Raw genomic sequence first — 22,664 nt, forward strand, 5'->3', positions numbered from 1 at the left:
TTGTTGTTGACATCTTGTATCCTCCTACAGTCACTCAACGACAAACACCACAGCACCATTAGCAAGCAACCGCAGATTGCTGCCCACCCCAACAATTGTAACATTTCAGAACAAACTGAAATAGACCTCATATTTGCAGACAGAACCCTACATCAAAAAGATGTATGAAGGAGTGCACCAGAAAAAGAAGTATCAGAACATTCAGCTGGGGTACATACTACTCATCACATAGTGCGTTCACTAAAAAGCATCGAATGACCTACCTATACATCGACTCACAATTACACTGACCCACAGCTCCTCTATCTAGTCTTCCTGTGTTTGGAGAAATACATTTATGTTTAAAAGCTTTTGTCAGTCCAAAGCAGCACACAACAAAATGTTATCTCTAGGGTTTTCTTCCAGAAACAAACTATTACCCAACAAAATCTTTGAAAATTTTGCAGTCAGCACTCAGAAACCCATTGAACACTGTCTTTAAATCAAGAGATAACTTCTGCAAATTGTTCATTTAATTGTCAGCTTCAAAAATTTTTAACATAGCTACTATTGGTAATCTAAAAAGAGGCTTCTTTATTTTAGCAACCTCCATCTTTCCAACATACAAATTTTCTTCACCACATACTTTACATTAGTCATAATTATTTGCTTTCCACCAACCTTATTGCTAAACACACAAGCTTTACATTCTCTTTTACCAATATCATTAACTTTGTCAGCATTTTCTACCCCATTTGTCTCAGTATTTCCATAAATGTGTCTATATCGGATCCTCTTACTACTGTTCGGTTACTTTCCTCATTATTAACATTTGAAAGTTCCATGGGTGATAGCCTAGACATTCCTTTCGTAATATTACTACTGTTTACTCCATCATATGAGATTGTATTTAACTCTGATATAAACTCTTTGTCTTTGCAGTGTTAACTTTCAGTCAGTACTCTTTCTTCACTAATTTCTGCCTGCTGTCCAACAACGTGAAGAACACTATCTTTTCCATCCCTGTCACTCATTTTGATAAAATAGTGAATAACATTTAGTAGCAAAGAATGATTTACCTTAATTTTCTCTGATGCCAGTTTCTGCCATAATACTGCCGGCTGTCATCTGCTCATCGATCCTTTCCATGTTCCCACATCAGGTTGCAAAATTTTGCTGCTGGGCTCCCCTCTTTTTCCTCATTGGCTGTATCTCACTGATGTTAGTGTCAGTCCCCTTATCCTCTTAATGGTTGATAAAAGTTCATACTGTATGGTGGCATACAGTTGTTATTTGTCTGCACAGTGTTGTAGATGATTTTGTTCATGCCATCAGTGTTCTATGCACTTTTATGTTCACTGTTCTGATTCCTTTTGTTGTTACTGGGGCACTCTTGATGTTATTTATATACTGTTTACTGCCACTGCTCTTTAACACACAGTTCATACGTTTCAAGTCTCTTTTAACCTTCTTACCACTGTCAACAAGTTCATTCCGGAAAGATACCACATGTGATGTTACCTACCAGCAAACACTTCTTCTGCACTCCATGCCTCACTGAAGGAAATTAATTCCATGACTGTAAAACTGGTGTTACAGGTAGTTTTCCACTAACATTCACCACACAATATTTACTTAATATGATTTTTAACACATTTATTGTCTCACACATTTATTGCCACTGTAGGCATTACAATGAGTAGCTTACATCTCGTATGAAATTGGTTTGCATAGACAAGCATCTTCACACAGTCGCAATTGAATTCTTTGCTCAACAAACAACTTATAATAATGCTTTATTTCATGCAAATGATGCATACACTATGTCTTTTAATCAGTGACACAGACAAATGAGTACCAATGTTGATGCAATACATAGCAAGAGTCCAAATTATTCACACATTTGCTCAAAGGAAAATTTTGTAAAAGTTAATAACAGTCCCTAGTTGTATTGGGTACATTAAGTAATTCATATGGATATATTGAGCATGTGAATACTGATGACAGACATATACCTGTTACTGGTATCATAACCGGACTTGTTACATATATATTACTGTAGTGCTGCGTAAGCTCAGACTTTATTTTGCAAACTTGTTACTTGATGTTCCAGGTGAATTCCCGAGCCAAGACTCAAGGTTTTAGGGTGTCGTGAAAACTGATATGTAAGATTTTTCTAATTTCAGTGAGCCATATGTTACTACAGTAATTTAGTTTATAAAATATGTGGTGGATTAGTAAAACTCAAAAGATTATAAGACAGTTTTGTATACCTATGCTGGGAATAACCCACTTACAAATACAGTTGTCTTATTCAAAATTATGATAAATGATGCAAAAACTTAATTAATGGCTTAATTAATTATTGAAAGTTGTCATCTGGTCCCGAACAATTAGAGCAACGAAAGTGTAGGTACAGGTGATGCATTTAACATGTGCAATGGCTAAATCTGCAATAGAAATTTTGTGCATATGTGTTAACTTAATAAGTTTCAGGAAAACTGAAACATGTTACTATAAAGCCTGGACACTAGTCTCTCTAATAAGTAGTGTCAATATTTCTAAGATTATCTTTTAGCTCACACCAAATTAGCATTACCCACTATAGTAATAATCTCAATTCTCAGTTGCTTTTAATTAACATTGTTTCTAGCAAAACTGAATGCACTATTGGGATCAGCATATTGAAAACTATGGTCTGAATAATAAATCTACATGAACCTAATTAACTATATCCAAACGCATTTTCAGCAAGCAAAGGTTACTCCAAAATGCTGGACTCAGCTAATCCACCTGCTGCAGTATCATCAGCTGCAGTATTATAATACGTAATCTGTGATGAAATTAATTAACAAATTTACAACAAATGTCACAAATAATAACAAAATATGTCTACTTTGACAGCACTGCTCATAAGAAGGCATGCCAACTGCCTGTGATCATGTGAAGTGTAGGATTCCTCCCACGAATCAATTATCCACATCGTACGACTTGGCTGGTTCAGTTGCAATTGTGCCATCACCAAATGGGTTTGATGACCAGTATCATGCATGAGCAGCTGACAAAGTTCCACAATGTTAAGTTTCTCAGGCTCAGTAGAGCACTTTACTACCTCATCTCCATGTATCAAATTCTCCTGGTCTGCAGTTCCAGCTTTCTGCATCCCATCTCCAAGAACATCTCAAAAAGCTGTCAAATCTGTTCACCTCATACTCCTGCCTTGGACTACCACTTAAAGAGCTGCTATCAAACCTCCCCTGCATCCCTTCATAGCTGTCAACCGTGCCTTACAGGCCTCCTACATTTACCACGTACTCAGAAATTCTCTCCTACCACCCTACAGAACCCAGAGCCTGAACAGAACCACAAAACAGTCATGAACCTGTCCTCCAAAAGCCTCAATCCCACAGATATATCACTCATTTCCAAAGGCATTACCTTTTGCCCCACTCCCAAATTCAGTAATGCAGTGCTTCTTAAAAATTTTCGCAGCCCCTACCGTGGAAGATATTTTGCTACTTACCTACTATCAGACTCAATCCACAACCAATATTGAACTCTGCCTGACTCAGTTTACTTCTCCATCCAATTGTGATCCACACCCACTGCAACCAAATCACCTCCAGTTAACTTCTCAGATTTTGGTAGCCACAAATCTTGGCTCACCATCATTCCCAAAATCCCTCAGCATGGAAACAAAATGCTCATCCACTGAAAGAACCACAATACATCACTTAAAAACTTATCCTGATCTCATAATCCTAGCTACTGACAAAGGCTCGAGCACTGTGGTTATGAATCATAGGGATTTCCTGGAGGAAGGATCTCTCCAGCTGTGAGATACATCCCCTGTAAGCCCTGCACACTGACCCATTTCAGAAGTCTACATCTGCATCTGTACACCAAAAACCACGTACAGTGCGGTGCCACTACTAGTCATTTCCTTTCCTGTTCCACTCACAAATAGAGTGAGGGAAAAAATGACTGTCTATATGCCTGTGTATAAGCCCTAAGTTCTTGTATCTTACTGTTGTGGTCCTTATGCGAAATGTATGTTGGCAGCAGTAGAATTGTTTGGCAGTCACTTCCAATGCTGGTTCTCTAAATTTCTAAATATTTCTTGAAAAGCATGTCTCCTTCCCTCCAGGGATTCCCATTCGAGTTCCCAAAGCATCTCTATAATACTTGCATGTTGTTCAAACCTACTGGTAACAGATACAGCAGCACGCCCCTCAATTGCTTTGATGCATTCCTTTAGTCTAACCTGTTGTGGATTCCAAACACTTGATCAATACTCAAGAATATGTCGCACTAGCATCCTGTACATGTGGTCTCCTTTACAGATGAAGCACACTTTCCCAAAATACTCCTAATAAACAAAAGTTGACCATGATGTTCAGATGCTGATTCCATTTCATATTGCTCTGCAATATTACACGCAGATTTTTGAATGACATGACTGTGTCAAGCAGTACACTACTAATGTTGTATTTGAATATCATTGGTTAGTTTTTACTACTCATCTGTGTTAAGTTACATTTTTCTACATTTAGAGCAAGTGTGCCATTCATCACACCAACTACAAATTTTGTCTAAGTCAGATCATGTATGTATATGGAAGAGAGCAGTGGTCCTACCACACTTCTCTGGGGCACCCCTGACAATACCCGTGTCTCTGATGGACACTCGCCATCAAGGATAATATATTTGGTTAGGAAGTCTTCAAGGCACTCATGTATTTCAGAACCTATTCCATACACTTGTACCTTTGTTAACAGTCTGCTTTGAGGCACCGTGTCAAATGCTTTTTGGCAATCTAAGAATATGAAATCTGCCTGTTGCCCTGCATGCTATGGATTACATAGTATGCAGTATATCATGTGACAAAAAAAATCAAACTGAGATTTACATGAGTGATGCTTTCTAAAAGTGTGTTGATTTGTGGACATAAGCTTTTTGGTCTCTAGGAAATGTATTATATTAGAACTCAGAATATGTTGAAGAATTCTTCAGCAAACTGCTGTTAAGGATAGTGGTCCATAATTTTGCGGGTCTGTTCTTTTACCCTTCTTATACAGGAGTCACCTGCCCTTTTTTCCAGTCACTAGGGACTTTGTGCTGGGCAAGAGAGTCATGATATGCAAGGAGCAAATGCCATAGAGTACTCTTTGTAAAACTAAATTGGCAGGCCATCGTGACCTGACAACTTATTTGTTTTCAACTCTTTCAGTTGTTTCTCTTCCCAGGGAAGCTTATTGCTATGTCGTCCATATGGGACTCTGTATGATTGTCAAACAACGGTATTTTCATTCTATTCTTCTGCATGAATGATTTCTTACGAGCGAAATTTAAAACTTCGGCTTTCATTTTGCTACCTTTACAGCATGCCCGAATATTCAATGTGTGGCTGGACGGAATCCTTAGAACTGCTTAGCAATTTTACATAGGACCAGAATTTTCTTGGGTTGTTGGCCATATGTTTCACTAAGAGATGATGGTGATAGTTTTTGTATACTTCGTGCATAGATCTTTTCATGGATACACAAATCTCTACTAACCTTTGCCTGTCAACACTTGTGCATTTCCTTTTGAACCGAGGGTGCTTTAGCCTTTACTTCCTCAGCATTTTCCAAATTTCACTGTTAAACTCCAATTGGTCTTTTTTGCCTGTAAGCTACTTACTAGGCACATACTTTTCCAGAGTATGATTTACAGTCTGTTTAAACTTTGTCCATAATTTCTTTGTGTCCATCATACTGTAACAAAATGATCCATGAGGATGCCCAGTTCCTCCTCAAATCCCAAGTTCCATACCAGGATCTCTCCCCTGAGACTAACCCTCTCTGTGCCTCCAACACAAACCCTGTATCTAACTTCCACATGCTTCCTGCATTTCGTGCCACATGCTTCCTGCATTTCGTGTACCTGAACCACCTAGGACATCACCACTTGTCTCATGTCTCAATACTATCTAGGACTGGAGCAACTGAAACACTTTATCTGGCAGGATTTTGACTATCTCTCATTGTGCTCCGAAGTGAGAAATATCCTCATCACCTCTCCCACAGTGGTGTTCTGCCTCCCACCCGACCTACACAATATCCTTTTCCATCCCTACACCACCCGTGCTCTTGATCCCTTGCCTCACGGCTCACGTCCCTGCAATAGACCTCCATGTGAGACCTGCCCCATACACCCTCCCACTACCAAGTCTTCCAGCCCTGCGAATGGTACATCCTACACCGTCAAAAGCATGGCCACCTATGAAAACAGCTGTGCGATCTACCAACTTTGCTGCAGCCACTGTGCTGTCTGTGCACATGAATATCCGCCATGAAACTGTAGGCAAAGGGCAGCTGGTCCACCCAATTCCTGAATATGCTGCCCAGCCCAATGTGCTTCACTTTAATGACTGGTTCACAGTCTGTGCCATTGGCATCTAGATTCTTCCTACCAACACCAGCTTTTCTGAATTGCTCAGGTGGGAATTCTCTGTACAACATATCCTTCTTTCTCATAACTCCACTGGCCTCAGTCTTTGTTAGTCCTTGTCCACCACCTATCTGTCTCCTTCCCAGCTCTCACTCCAGTACTTCACAAGCCTTTTGCACTGCCAATGCACCTACTTAGTTCTTTCCTCTATTCTGCTTCCCTCCTCTTCCTTTGTCCTCCTTTCTGCATCCCTCCCCCCACAAACTCTCAATGCTGAACCCAGCAGCCCTATTCTGCCCCCACCCTCACCCTGCTATCCCTCCACCCTGCTATCCCTCCACATGTCCACCCCATGCCTGTTCCTTACCCCCACGGTCTACACTCAGCCAGCGTGCTGCTCACATCAGACACCACTGCAGTCAGGCCTTAGTGCCAACAGACAGTGGCCATGAGAGTGAGAATTGCCATTAGTGTGAGTTTTCCACTTCTGAAGAAGTATTTTGTCTGAAAGCTGAAATATTTCTAGCATTCTTTTTCATTGTTCTGTCTGTTGCCTAATGCATCCTCTATGTGGTGAGTAGGAGTCTTACCCTTTCCATGTTACTGTTTTCTTTAATTGACTTGTGGAACCCCTGATCCTTACTTTTAAGTGTATACAGGATAAAGCGAAATTCGTGCACACGGACTTCGCAGTGCGATTCGTCACATGCCAGCAACAAAAAAATGTCTCTCACAAAATTTCGTCCAGCGAGCACATCAAGCAGAAAAAGGACATTAAAGAGTGGCAGTCTGGCAACACTGTAACCTCATGTATGGTAACTGCTTCTGCCAGCTCAAATTGGTTGTGGTGTACAGTTGGTGCATTGTATAGAGTTTTGGTTGAGCATGCAGGAGGTCGAGGGTTCAATCCTGGGTTGAGGTTGTTGTTGTTGTTGTTGTTGTGGTCTTCAGTCCTGAGACTGGTTTGATGCAGCTCTCCATGCTACTCTATCCTGTGCAAGCTTCTTCATCTCCCAGTACCTACTGCAACCTACATCCTTCTGAATCTGCTTAGTGTATTCATCTCTTGGTCTCCCTCTATGATTTTTACCCTCCACGCTGCCCTCCAATGCTAAATTGGTGATCCCTTGATGCCTCAAAACATGTCCTACCAACCGATCCCTTCTTCTAGTCAAGTTGTGCCACAAACTTCTCTTCTCCCCAATCCTATTCAATACCTCCTCATTAGTTACGTGATCTACCCACCTTATCTTCAGCATTCTTCTGTAGCACCACATTTCAAAAGCTTCTATTCTCTTCTTGTCCAAACTGGTTATCGTCCATGTTTCACTTCCATACATGGCTACACTCCATACAAATACTTTCAGAAACGACTTCCTGACACTTAAATCTATACTCGATGTTAACAAATTTCTCTTCTTCAGAAACGATTTCCTTGCCATTGCCAGTCTACATTTTATATCCTCTCTACTTCGACCATCATCAGTTATTTTACTCCCTAAATAGCAAAACTCCTTTACTACTTTAAGTGTCTCATTTCCTAATCTAACCCCTCAGCATCACCCGATTTAATTTGACTACATTCCATTATCCTCGTTTTGCTTTTGTTGATGTTCATCTTATATCCTCCTTTCAAGACACTGTCCATTCCGATCAACTGCTCTTCCAAGTCCTTTGCTGTCTCTGACAGAATTACAATGTCATCGGCGAACCTGAGAGTTTTTATTTCTTCTCCATTGATTTTAATACCTACTCCGAATTTTTTCTTTTGTTTCCTTTACTGCTTGCTCAATATACAGATTGAATAACATCGGGGAGAGGCTACAATCCTGTCTCACTCCTTTCCCGACCACTGCTTCCCTTTCATGCCCCTCGACTCTTATAACTGCCATCTGGTTTCTGTACAAATTGTAAATAGCCTTTCGCTCCCTGTATTTTACCCCTGCCACCTTCAGAATTTGAAAGAGAGTATTCCAGTTAACGTTGTCAAAATCTTTCTCTAAGTCTACAAATGCTAGAAACGTAGGTTTGCCTTTTCTTAATCTTTCTTCTAAGATAAGTCGTAAGGTTAGTATTGCCTCACGTGTTCCAACATTTCTACGGAATCCAAACTGATCTTCCCCGAGGTCCGCTTCTACCAGTTTTTCCATTCGTCTGTAAAGAATTCGTGTTAGTATTTTGCAGCTGTGACTTATTAAACTGATAGTTCAGTAATTTTCACATCTGTCAACACCTGCTTTCTTTGGGATTGGAATTATTATATTCTTCTTGAAGTCTGTGGGTATTTCGCCTGTCTCATACATCTTGCTCACCAGATGGTAGAGTTTTGTCATGACTGGTTCTCCCAAGGCCATCAGTAGTTCTAATGGAATGTTGTCTACTCCCGGGGCCTTGTTTCGACTCAGATCTTTCAGTGCTCTGTCAAACTCTTCACGCAGTATCTTATCTCCCATTTCATCTTCATCTACATCCTCTTCCATTTCCATAATATTGTCCTCAAGTACATCGGCCTTGTATAAACCCTCTATATACTCCTTCCACCTTTCTGCCTTCCCTTCTTTGCTTAGAACTGGGTTGCCATCTGAGCTCTTGATATTCATACAAGTGGTTCTCTTCTCTCCAAAGGCCTCTTCAATTTTCCTGTAGGCAGTATCTATCTTACCCCTAGTGAGACAAGCCTCTACATCCTTACATTTGTCCTCTAGCCATCCCTGCTTAGCCATTTTGCACTTCCTGTCGATCTCATTTTTGAGACATTTGTATTCCTTTTTGCCTGCTTCATTTACTGCATTTTTATATTTTCTCCTTTCATCAGTTAAATTCAATATTTCTTCTGTTACCCAAGGATTTCTATTAGCCCTCGTCTTTTTACCTACTTGATCCTCTGCTGCCCTCACTACTTCATCCCTCAGAGCTACCCATTATTCTTCTACTGTATTTCTTTCCCCCATTCCTGTCAATTGTTCCCTTATGCTCTTCCTGAAACTCTCTACGACCTCTGGTTTTTTCAGTCTATCCAGGTCCCATCTCCTTAAATTCCCACTTTTTTGCAGTTTCTTCAGTTTCAATCTGCAGTTCATAACCAATAGATTGTGGTCAGAATCCACATCTGCCCCTGGAAATGTCTTACAATTTAAAACCTGGTTCCTAAATCTCTGTCTTACCATTATATAATCTATCTGATACCTTTTAGTATCTCCAGGATTCTTCCAGGTATACAACCTTCTTTTATGATTCTTGAACCAAGTGTTAGCTATGATTAAGTTATGCTCTGTGCAAAATTCTACAAGGCGGCTTCCTCTTTCATTTCTTCCCCCCAATCCATATTCACCTACTATGTTTCGTTCTCTCCCTTTTCCTACTGACGAATTCCAGTCACCCATGACTATTAAATTTTCGTCTCCCTTCACTACCTGAATAATTTCTTTTATCTCGTCATACATTTCATCAATTTCTTCATCATCTGCAGAGCTAGTTGGCATATAAACTTGTACTACTGTAGTAGGCGTGAGCTTCGTGTCTATCTTGGCCACAATAATGTGTTCACTATGCTGTTTGTAGTAGCTAACCCGCACTCCTATTTTTTTATTCATTATTAAACCTACTCCTGCATTACCTCTATTTGATTGTGTATTTATAACCCTGTAATCACCTGACCAAAAGTCTTGTTCCTCCTGCCACCGAACTTCACTAATTCCCACTATATCTAACTTTAACCTATCCATTTCCCTTTTTAAATTTTCTAACCTACCTGCCCGATTAAGGGATCTGACATTCCACGCTCCGATCCGTAGAACGCCAGTTTTCTTTCTCCTGATAACGACGTCCTCTTGAGTAGTCCCCGCCTGGAGATCCTAATGGGGGACTATTTTACCTCCGGAATATTTTACCCAAGAGGACGCCATCATCATTTAATCATACAGTAAAGCTGTATATATGAGGTATATGTTTTTTATTTGGTAAATGTAGTCTAGGTGTTACGGTATCTGGCATCTTAATTGTCAACAGTGATTGTAGCAAGTCCTCTAGAAAACATTTGAAAGAAGCCCTTTCCACATCGTGAACGTGCATTTATTCGCACCACTTCATCTACTAGATGTGAAATCTGTTTTCTTTGTACCCTTCTCCAGTGGTCCCATAGATTAGTACCAACTATTATTCTTGCTTCCTCGAGGTCCATTACATTTCATTAATGCCATTAGGACTGGCAACATGCTTTGAAAATAATGTCCAAACTCAGTTACTATTTGTGTTATCACCATGGTCCCATTAATTATGCCTTTCAACATTGAGTCCGGTAACCACATGCTGTTCAGTACATATGTCAATGCATTATTATTATTACTATTATTAATATTAATGTTATTGTTGTTATTATTATTATTATTATTATTATCGATGGGATTGTGGAAACATCACGTCTATTACTGTTAGGGAAACAGTGTAATTCGAAACTGAACATTTCACAATTAGCGGTGTCGGGATGAATCATAAAGAAGACTATCTGTCAGAGGGGTAATGCATGTTAGATGCAACAGCATGCAGGACTGACGACGTGTTTATACTGCATGTGCTGTTCACAAGACAGAGAGTAGTTGCGAGTGGAGTGACACGCCTGTAACAGACTCCAATGTACATGTGTACACGTACCCAATTTTCTCATTGTAAACCTGTAAACCAGTGTGGCAGACGTATGGCATGCACAAACAATGAATATGTGGATATGTTCCTGTTCCTTGGTGCATCTGATAAATGGGCTGGTGTTTCAACTCGTGAATAAGCTGCTAGATATCCTCATCAAAGCCATCCAGATAAATATGTGTTTCATCATCTGGAGCTGCACCTTCGGGAGTCAGGTTTTCTTCTTCCACAATCACTTGACAGAGGTCTTCCACAGACTCGCCATACTCCTGCTACTGAGGAAGCTTTTCTGGAGGTCATACACCAAGAACCTCAGCGAAGGACACGTAGTGTAGCAAGACAGCTGCGTGTCTTGCAATGCAAGGTCGTTAATGTGCTGCACTACCATGGGCTGCACCCCTATCATTATGCTGTCATGCAACACCTGCATTCTGCAGATCGCCATCAGCGGATGCAATTCTGTGAATGGTTCCAACAACAACAGGAAGCCAACGATGACTTCGTGAACACTGTAAATATGGTTGGATGAAGCAGCATTCACTCATGAGGGTGTCTTCAATATGCACAGTGCTCGCCATTGATGTGAGGTTAACCCACACATCACCCACAACTGTCGCTATCAAGTTTTCTTTGGTATCAATTTCTGGGCCGGAATATTGGGCGCAGGTGTTTGGGCCCCTACATGTTGCCTGACCTGTTGACTGCACGAAAGTATCATGCATTTCTCTCAAACTATCTGCCTGATGTGCTGGAAGATGTTCCAATACATGTTCAACAGAGGATATGGATCTGACATGATGGGTGCACCTCCGCACTCTGGAATTAATGTGCGACAGTATTTGGACACAATATTTCTAGGGAAATGGCTCGGATGTGGAGGTCCAATTGTATGGCCACCTCTTTCACCTGACCTAAATCCCCTGGATTTCTTCCTGTGGAGACACCTGAAGGAGCACATGTACTCTACTCCACCATTGAATGTCGAAGAATTGCTAGCACATATTCATGCTGCTCTTGTTACTGTGGATGCAGCTTTGCTGCGAAGGGTCCAGAGCTGTGTGATCTGCTGGCTTGTGCAATGTTTGAACATGCAGGGAGGTCGCTTTGAGCATCTTTTGTTCTGAGGACAACATATTCTGTTGTGAAGGTTGTGCAGTCATTAATATGGATATTATTATTGTCACTGGCTGCTAATGTGTGACGTCTGAGCGCTCATATTACATGTAGTAGAAATGACAAGTAGATGTTATGTTATTGCACTGTGCTATCATCTTTAACATCTCGAAACTGATAATGTTTTTGTAGTTATTCTGTCCAATGACAGGGCATTTGTTTCAACTGTCTGGTTCTTATCTGTCTAACCCCGTATTTCTAATGTTCAGCATTACAAAATGTTGTAAATTTAGGTTACATGTGAACTAAGAAACGTTGTATATTACAGTATGAAACATTGGAATGAAATTAGCAAATAAAAAAAGTGCACCCCAACCCAGGATCGAACCCTCGACCTCCTGCATGCTAACCCAAAACTCTATCCACTGCACCAACTGTACAGTAGAACTGGTATGAGGTGACAGGGGTTATTACTGTACATGTGGTTACAGAGTTGTCAGATTGCCACTCTTTAATGTCCTTTTTCTGCCGGATGTACTCGCTAGATGAAATTTTGTGACAGACTTTTTTTATCGCTGGCATGTGAGGAGTCACGCTGCGAAGCCCAAGTGCGCGAATTTCACTTCACCCTGTATAAGAGTATTCTCTTAGCTCGAAAGTAGAATGCTGGAAAAGAAGTCTGGCCACCTTATTTTATAACATGTGTCAACTGCTGTGAAATGGTATTTGTAGTTGTCCGCAGGTGGAAGGAGACCTACATGTACATCAACCTCTACATGGATGTTCTGCAAGTCACACTTGAGTCCCAGGCAGAGGGTTCACTGAATCACCTTCACAATAACCCTCTATTATTCCACTCTCTAAAAGCGTGCAGAAAAAATGAACGCCTGTATCTTTCATGTGGGCTCTGATTTCCCTTGTTTTATTATGGTAATCATTTCTCCTTGTGTAGGTCAGCATTGACAAAATATTTTCGCATTCGGAGGAGAAAGTTGGTGATTGAAATTTCATGAGAAGATCTGCCCGCAGTGAGAAACTCCTTTGTTTTAATGATTTCCACCTCAAATCCTGTATCCTGTCCTTGACACACTCTCCCATATTTCTCGATAATACAGAATCTGCTGCCCTCCTTTGGACTTTCTTGATGTACTCCATTAACCCTGTCTGGTAAGGATCCACACCACACAGCAGTACTCCAAGAAAGGACCTACAAGCATACTGTAGGCAGTGTCTTTAGTAGATCTGTTGCATCTTCTAAGTGTTCTGTCAGTAAAACAAAGTCTTTGGTTGGCCTTCCCACATCATTTTTTGTGTATTCAGTTTAAGTTGTTCGTAATTGTATTAGTATGTATTAGTTGAATTTACAGCCTTTAGATTTGATTGCTAATGTGTAACCGAAGTTTAAGGATTCCTTTTAGCACTCCTGTGAATGACCTCACACTTTTCATTATTTAGGGCCAACTGCTGAAGTTCACACCGTACAGATATCCTTTCTAAATCATTTTGCAATTTGTTTTGATCTTCTGATACCTCTACTAGGTGATAAAAACAGCATCATTTGTGAACTACATTAAGACTACTGCCCAAATCTTCTCTTAAATTGTGTGTGTGTGTGTGTGTGTGTGTGTGTGTGAGAGAGAGAGAGAGAGAGAGAGAGAGAGCATGCATGGATCATGCTGGACAGCCTTGCAGCTGCCTTTTGTCAATGTGTACATTCTATCCCGCTTTGCATTAATTGCCCTAAATACACAAAGATGTCCATGCCCAAGTATCTTCTCAACCAGTGGTCACACAAAATGGCTGGGCATTGACTTGGATGTTGTGTTTTCTCCTGGGTGTAACAGATTGTGAACACTGTCGAAAGCAGCTGTGCAGAGTTTTGGTAAAATGCAGTGTATTGACTTATGCTGAGAGATGTCGCACCATAGTGTTAACTTTGTGCCTGTCACAATCCTGTGGAAGGGTCAACCAATAAATGCTGTAGCTGTGTATTTGCAGTCTGTGTGATGGCAAGTTCTGGGTGGTCCATAGTATTTGCCAAACTACAGATGCACAAACAGTAATCATTCACATTGTTTTCTGCTCCTTTTATGTGGGACACATCTGTCATAAGCTTGGCTGACAGGGGAACACTTATCAGTGTGTTCTGGAAAGTGGAGACTGTTGGTTTTTGCTCAGTGTAAATTCTCACAGGGTGTGGTTGGATCTATTTAACAGCTTCATAAATTGCAGGTAGTTCTCTGTCATACACATTTCACCACAGCTCCACTGGAAAAAAATATTATGGTTGCCATTGTTGGTCAATTTGTTGGTGTAGGCCTGCATCTATTGTTGTTTGGCTGATGTGTACAACTCTTACCAGAAGTGCAAGTATCACTGGGTGAGCGAGGAGTATTGCACTAACTCGGTTCCCCTGAAGATTGCGGATAACTTTTTCCATCTCCAAGGCCCACTTGAGGAATCCTTGGCCTATGATACTGTGTCCTGCAAGTGTATCTGGAAGTGGTGTTTGTATAGCTGCTGTTGCTTGGAGATGGTGGCGATAAATGTTGACTACTGGTATTTCCAGGAAGCATCGTAATTGCTGGTAGTCTGTCTACTTTGGAAGGGTTTGTAGAGCTACTGTTTTCTCCAGTAACAGGCAAGTGCAATGTGCTGAATCTGTGTGCCTAAGAAGGTCCCTTCTGCTTTTCAGATGATTCATTTATCTTCTTTCAGCACTGTAGCGTTGTTATGTAACTCCTGATACACTTCTTGCATATGTCACTCATGTAGCTGGGAACTGAGAAAACTAGAATGTTGTCCAGGTATGCAAAGCAAAATGGAAGCTCCTTTAACACTTCCTCTGTAAAATATGCCCCATCTGTGTGACGTTTTTGAGACCAAATGACGTAAATAAATTTTCACATATGCTGAAGTTTGTAAGCACTGCCATCTTTGGGATGTTGCAGGTCACCACAATTATTTGGTTGTATGCTTTGAAGCACTCTATGACACTGAAAATCTTTGAATGGTCTAATGTACACATAAAATCTTGAAATTTGGTATAGGGTACCTGTCTGGGAATGCCCAGGTGTTTAAAGTGAGGTAATCACCATAAGCTGTCTTTCTTGTGGCCAAGGTGCAAAGGTAAAGAACAAAGTCTGTCAGAAAAACAGGTTCTCCCAGCATGGAGCATCTCTTTAAATATGGCCTTTGTTTTTGTTAGGTGCTTCAGTGCAGTTTATATGTGTGCTGCGAAACAATTCGGCGACATGCCGTACAGGTATGATGCACAATGTTGTGCTTACTGCTGCACTGTGCTGGTATTCTAAATCAGTCTGAGACTTCTGTGGTTTGTCATAAGTGTTGGTGCTATCTGTGGTGTCACTGCTAGACACCACACTTGCTAGGTGGTAGCTTTAAATCGGCCGCGGTCCATTAGTACATGTCGGACCCGCGTGTCGCCACTGTGTGATCGCAGACCGAGCGCCACCACACGGCAGGTCTAAAGAGAGACTGACTAGCACTCGCCCCAGTTGTACGACGACGTTGCTAGCGACTACACTGATGAAGCCTTTCTCTCATTTGCCGAGAGACAGTTAGAATAGCCTTCAGCTAAGTTAATGGCTACGACCTAGCAAGGCGCCATTTGTACCATTGCATGTACCTCAAGATAGAGTCTCACTTGTATCATCCAGAATGCTGTATACCAAAGGACAATATAAAAGTTAAGTGTTCTAGTAGCTACGTTCTTTTCTTTATCACATTCATTACGAATCCTGTTCCAGACTTAACGCCAGACGGTGTGAGTTGACGCGTGCCTTTCGGCTACTTCACTGTGGACTGGCTGCCTTAACAGTCCACTACACTATCTATCCTCTGTACCAGGTGTGGCCCATAATTAAAGGCTCTGAGGCAGAGCCACTCTTAATAAATATTAAAATAAATTTTCCAATAATGTAAAAAATAAAATAAAATTACCACAACGCATGTCACATATTTCCCACACAGATTTAAATAATACCAGTCAAGGTTTCTGGAACTTGATATAAGTGATATCAAGCAATGTTTTTCAAACAGCTAGTAGCGAGTCTTCAAGGCTGCGCCTTGAAATGCCACTTAGCTCTATGTAACAGAGGTTTGAGGGCATGGCTTCCTTGTAGTACAGTGCTTATGGGTGTCCCAAAGACTCATGTTTTAGCCTGAGGATGTCCTACCAACCTGCACACAATTTTCACATTCCACTGCTTACATCAAAAGGGAATGACCAGAGTTGCTGAAATTTCACTGTTGAATCCCTGTCTCTATATTTCTCTATTATGCTTTGGTGTGTCATTAATTGATGTTTTGTAGTATTGCTTTGATAGAGTTTTAAACAATTTTTTTATATCTGCCATTGGGTATTCTATCCACCATTGGAATAAGTTTGCAGATGTCTCACCAGAGTGCACTACAGTGTAGTAACATGAGTATGACCACCTAGCGAGAGTTTCACGAATGACTAGATAAAAGTGCAAGAAATATACCCATATTCAAAATATGTCCTGTTATTTTAGTTTCTTTGCTTGTTGATTGTGGGTAATATGCATTATTAGCAAGTTTCTTTTTGTGAGTGTATTATGCAAGTTTTGGGGGTTTTGCTTTCTTGCAAATAATAGCAGCATACCATGAGTTCGAGAACAACACAGTATGGATTCAGTGTGCAATTTATCAGGTAAAATTTTGGAACATGCAGTTAAGATGAAAGTGAAGGAACTTGGTGCGGCCAGAGTCGATGTATACATGAGTAAAGAACAAAAACAGTGTAAATTCGGGTAAGGGTATACACGAAATTTTGACACGGAAATGTACAATGTAGCTGAGTGATTGTTTGTGCTATATCATATCTTCATGATACACAGCTGTAAATACACCAAATAGAGTGTGTAAATTACCATGGCAGTTAATCGGATTGCTCATGTCAGCCAATCACAGCACAAGATCCATGATGTAATGGAAACATCATTATTTTGTCATGCAAACTCATAAATGCCGTAGTTTGAGTGTACAAAACATTAAATGTCTGAAGTTCAGAAATCAAAATACAAAAAACATTAAGCATGTAGTGACCTTACATGTGCCACATTAAAGATCTCTTCAAAATGCATCTTTTAGTATGATTTGTTTTGGTAAAATGTTGGGAAATGTGACATTGGTGGCTTTGATATTATTTTGTAGCTGGTTATGAAACAGAAAGAAGATATAGTATGCAAACGTTGGCTAGAGTTTGATATTGCAACCCCCTCCCCCCTGAAATCTTTAATTGCGGTGACCACCTGATCTGTAGCTTAGCCCAAGGTCTAGGTTAGTTCCTATGGATAATTGTCGCAGCCTTCTCTAATATGGGGACCACTAGCCACGCCTGCTCTGTACTATGCTGTAAGCGGAGCATACCCATATGCCAATTACTGTGCTACCATCAGTGGTATTCTGTAATCATGCTGTCATCAAATCTACATTAATATACAATGAATATATCTAAAAAGAAAGATGATGAGACTTACCAAACAAAAGCGCTGGCAGGTCGATAGACACAAAAAAAAAAAAAAAAAAAAAAAAAAATATATATATATATATATATATATATATATATATATATATACAATGAAGAAGAAAGTCAGTGTCTAATATTGATTTGGTGATGTCGACAACTACGTTAGGTGCAGAGGATGACAAGCTCTAGGTACGAATGTTCATTTGGCTTATTGTCAGGTTCACACTGGGTTGGTAGCATGCTGACCAGCTGTTGCAGCCCAGTTTGTTTACTGCTGTGTAATGATATTCTGCCTGTCTTGCATCTTTTTGGCAGAGGGCACTTTTTGTTTGACTTGTGAAATGTTACACTTAATCTAGATTGTGAGTGTCCTTTAGGTAGAAACCTGGTTTCGTGTATTTCGGCGCTTGCCGACTAAAATACATTTGGACCAGCAAACAATAGTAAGCCAATAATCTTAGTGTTGCAGAGCTGTAGTATGCCAGGATTGTAGCTGTTTACTAGGTCCTCTCTGTTGCTACTACTCTCAAACCTGTTCGGCCAGTGTCTCCACTGTGGCACGTAAAGCCAGAGTTCTTCAAAAACTCTTGATGGAGTGGGGGAGTCATCTCTTCAGACTTGTTCAGCATATGCTGGTGCGTCATATGCCGATGATGTCACTGCAAATGTAGCTGGTGACTCCAATTTAGTGTATATTTCATCAACCACTTTTAGCAACTTGTCTATTGGTTGATTGTCATCCAGTACCAATGCTACTTGCAATTGTGGTTGTAGCTGTGTTGTCAGATATATAACAATAAATCGTCCAAAACCTTAATTGTGTCAGTCATACCCTGTAGGTGCCACCAAGATTCTGGGAGAATTTCGTCACTCCGTTTTTTCTTGATAAAGCACTTGTTTGAGATTTTGGTCAGGCAATTTGATGCAGCGAGTAATTAATTCAGCTTTCAGGATATGCTTGATGACATGGCAGGTGCACAATAATGTGTGGCTTCTTGTACTGGTCTAAATTGCTAGTAATTAGTGTAAATTCTGCCATGATCATTGGTAACTTCTTTGTGTGCAAAAATATTTTCTGTGACTGCACACCAAATTTGTGTTTGACTGGACATAAACTATGGGGCCCGTAACTGGATGTGCGGCACAGAAGAACATCATGAACTGACACACAGGCATTTCATTGCTCCTAAGTGTAGTTGTGGAATGGAAGAGATCAACACAACAGTCAACATTTTCAAATCTAGCTCAACATCACCTCCTGGCTTATTGGAAAGGTCAAATGCCCAATGATGTGTAGTTGACATTGTTGTCTGTGTTTGTTGAATTGAGGTGGCATTGTGCACTGTATTAGCATTCGGTTCTATGCACTGCACAGTGTCCACTTTTTGCATTGCAGGAAGGGGGAGCTCCAAAACCTGGATTTCTTTGTGAACTTCTTGAACCTCATTGTTGGTTGTACGCAATTGCTTATGTCTTTTCCATTGTTGTGGCATGTTATTATGTGTTGACAAAATACATTGTCTATACTTATACTTACTTCTTTATTATTGGGGTCATTAATTATTAGCCCAGTCAACAAAGACCAAAAAAGATCAAAAAGTAGGAGAAAGATCGTGTAGTCACAAATTTTTTTACGGTGATAGGAGGGAGTGTCATGAACATTTACAAAAAATCCCCACCACCGGGGGTGTGAATGTGGTGGTGGAGGATGGGGGTATTTAAAGGACATTTTGTTGTACGTTTTCTTAAATAATTTAAAAAAACATACCTGTTGATGAAAATGTTTCCCTGTAGAAAATTAAACTACATTACATTTCCTGCAAAATTGTCCCTTTCATTAATTCTCCAGAAGTAATAGTTTCTGCGTAGCAGGGAATGGAAAAATTGCAGATTATTAAGAATAGTGTCTTAATGATATAAGTTACTTTTTGCTGTTACATGAAGTGGATTAAGAAGAAATATTAAATGTGTGTGCCACATGTAAGTGCATTAGAGCCATATTAAGAGATAAATTATATTATGGGTATGTAACAGTATGGAGTGAGCTAAGCAGATGATCCAAAAAATGCACCTTTCAATATGGAAAACTACATATTTTCCAACATGCAGTGAAGTCTGTCCTCCAGGTAGCATAGGAAAAATTATAGACAGCAGCAAGGAGCGACATTTACCAATCCAATTCTTGGCCAACCAACACTAAAATGGTCACTGACAATGTCAAACATACAAATTACACATTTCTCAGCGATTAAGTATAAGAGTCTCTTTTACATAAAAGCTGGAAACAAGTGCTCCTTTCAAAAACTGAAAATAACTCCATTATATGAGCACAAGCTCTGTCAAGTTACTTTGTCTGCTCCTCTAAGAGAACTCAACAGGAAGATGCCATACAGAATCACTAAGAATCAATTTTCCCTCTGTTGTTGTGTTGTTATGGTCTTCAGTCCTAAGACTGGTTTGATGCAGCTGTCCATGCTACTCTATCCTGTGCAAGCTTCTTCACCTCCCAGTACCTACTGCAACCTACATCCTTCTGAATCTGCTTAGTGTATTCATCTCTTGGTCTCCCTCTACGATTTTTACCCTCCACACTACCCTCCAATACTAAATTGGTGATCCCTTGATGCCTCAGAACATGTCCTACCAACCGATCCCTTCTTCTGGTCAAGTTGTGCCACAAACTTCTCTTCTCCCCAATCCTATTCAATACTTCCTCATTAGTTATGTGATCTACCCATCTAATCTTCAGCATTCTTCTGTAGCACCACATTTTGAAAGCTTCTATTCTCTTCTTGTCCAAAATATTTATCGTCCACGTTTCACTTCCATACATGGGTACACTCCATACAAATACTTTCAGAAATGACTTCCTGACACTTAAATCTATACTCGATATTAACAAATTTTCCCTCTAACAGTGTTAAATAGGCACAGAGATTTAAATAAATTTTCTCCATTTGTGTTTCTTGTGTTATTATTATTAGTAATCATATCTATATTTCATTTAGTGTTAATGTACTTTGTGAAAAATAAACACCACCTGGTCATATCTGCGCATTGCTCCACCAGCAGTTCCTAAGGCACGCTGTGGAGGTTCAATATAACTTTGTGAAACACCCTATAGTTGCTTCTTGTGACATAGTGAGGACCCACAGTGGGGTGTCATCTGCTCACTTTTCAGTTTGTAGACTATGAAGCAGGGAATTACATACGCAATACGGTGACCTACTTTCCCTCGTTCTTCTACCCTCTCTCCCCTGTTACAACCCCAGAATACAATTTATCCATTACTACAGGTCTACTGCACTTAGAAATGGTACACATTTAATATTAGTCCTTAACCCACTCATTTAACAGTAAACAATAATTTTGTACCACTAAAATACTATTTTTAACAATCTGCAGTTTTTCCATCCCCTGCTAAGTGGAAACAATTAGTCCTAGAGAAAAAAATGAATAGGACATTTTTGGGTGAAACTTAATGTAGCTTAATTTTGTAATGGGAATCATTTTCTTTAGAAGCTGTTATTTTCAAATTATCAAGGAAGAACTTAAAAAAGTGTCTTTCAAATGTCCCCCCACCTCCATACTCACACCCCACTGGTGGGGATTTTTAGTATGCTGATCATGACATTGCCTTCTACCACTCTACAAAAATTTTGAACTACACAATTTTTTCTTCCTAATTTTCCTTCATTGACTGGACTATTATGTGTGTGAAGTTTACAAATCGTGTAAAATAATTACATAGAATTGAAGTATACACAATTACTTTTTATTCATTCAAATACTTGTCAATAAATGAACACAGATAACTTGACACGCAGAGTAATTTCAAAGATACACCTTGTACCAGAAGTAAAACACACTACAGTTGGTTTCTGGATCAATTATTCCCAAACAAATAATGTTAGTTTGAATAGAACATATGCTGTGTCTACCATTTATCAATGTTACTAAATATTCTGGCTAGAACATCATGGCAACCTGGACTGCAAATCACTGCATCAACAGAAAAGTAAAGTGCTACATTGTCACAATATGATGAACTCATCACATGAAACAGAAAGCAAACAAATTGTGTGAATAAATTGAATTAAAGCTACCATAAATATATTACAACAAAACTTTATAGATGTTTATCAGATGTCGCTGAAGTGAAAAGGATATCAGTGATTCTATCAATATTCGTAAGACTACAGAATTGACATTGTAACTCAATAATCATAAAACTGAATTTATAATTCTAGAGAGGAAATTCAATGAAATTAAGGAAAACTAAAGTTACTTGCAGTTGACCTGCATTACTTTCAGCAAATCTTACAAAAGCAATTACTCATTCAACCAGGGTTAATAAAATTAAATGTATTGAAGAAATCATGTGACAGAAAGGCTTAGAAAGATCTGCCGCAGGTGCAAGAATTAATAAAATAAAAAGGGCATATTGTTTAACTAAAAATGTTTACAACAAAATGAGCATTTTATTAGTTTTAAGACCAGAGTGTTTATTTGTATATGAGTGCTTAGAAAGGAAATAGAATATGAAGAGCATAGAGGTACTTGATAGGTGGTTCAGAAAAATGATGGGTGCAACTCAAACAAAAGAGGGCTGGGAAAAGTTATGGAACTGGACCTTAACCTCAATGGCGTGTTTGATTGGAGCAAAACAGAACATATTACTAAAGCATGACCGGTTTATTTTGAACATGAAAATTTAATTGAACAAACACACATTGTACACTCTTAAAATAAAAAGGAAAAAAGGGAAAATTTTCTTTTAATTTTAGGAAACATCAGTGGCTATGGTGCAGCAACCTTAGTGTAGGTTGCAAATGACAGCAGAAGCTTTATTTATGCAATTTGACCATTTGATGTATCTTTAAAATTTGTTTGGGAACTACAGATAACGCATTAGTGGTCATAAATAGTCAGACTTTTGAAATACAAAGGCATGCAGCAATGCTAAGATAGGGCCATACTTATA

The 22,664-nt window shown here is 39.6% G+C and overlaps 1 protein-coding gene across 9 annotated transcripts in view; it reads left to right on the forward strand.

Annotated features, from left to right (window-relative positions):
* The window catches only part of LOC126260868 (MAGUK p55 subfamily member 7), a 266,432-nt gene that overhangs the window by 236,979 nt on the left and 6,789 nt on the right, over positions 1 to 22,664 (forward strand). The gene's annotated exons all lie outside the window — the stretch shown is intronic.

This window comes from Schistocerca nitens, chromosome 5 (assembly GCF_023898315.1).
Source record: "Schistocerca nitens isolate TAMUIC-IGC-003100 chromosome 5, iqSchNite1.1, whole genome shotgun sequence".
In the NCBI taxonomy this organism is placed as follows: domain Eukaryota; kingdom Metazoa; phylum Arthropoda; class Insecta; order Orthoptera; family Acrididae; genus Schistocerca; species Schistocerca nitens.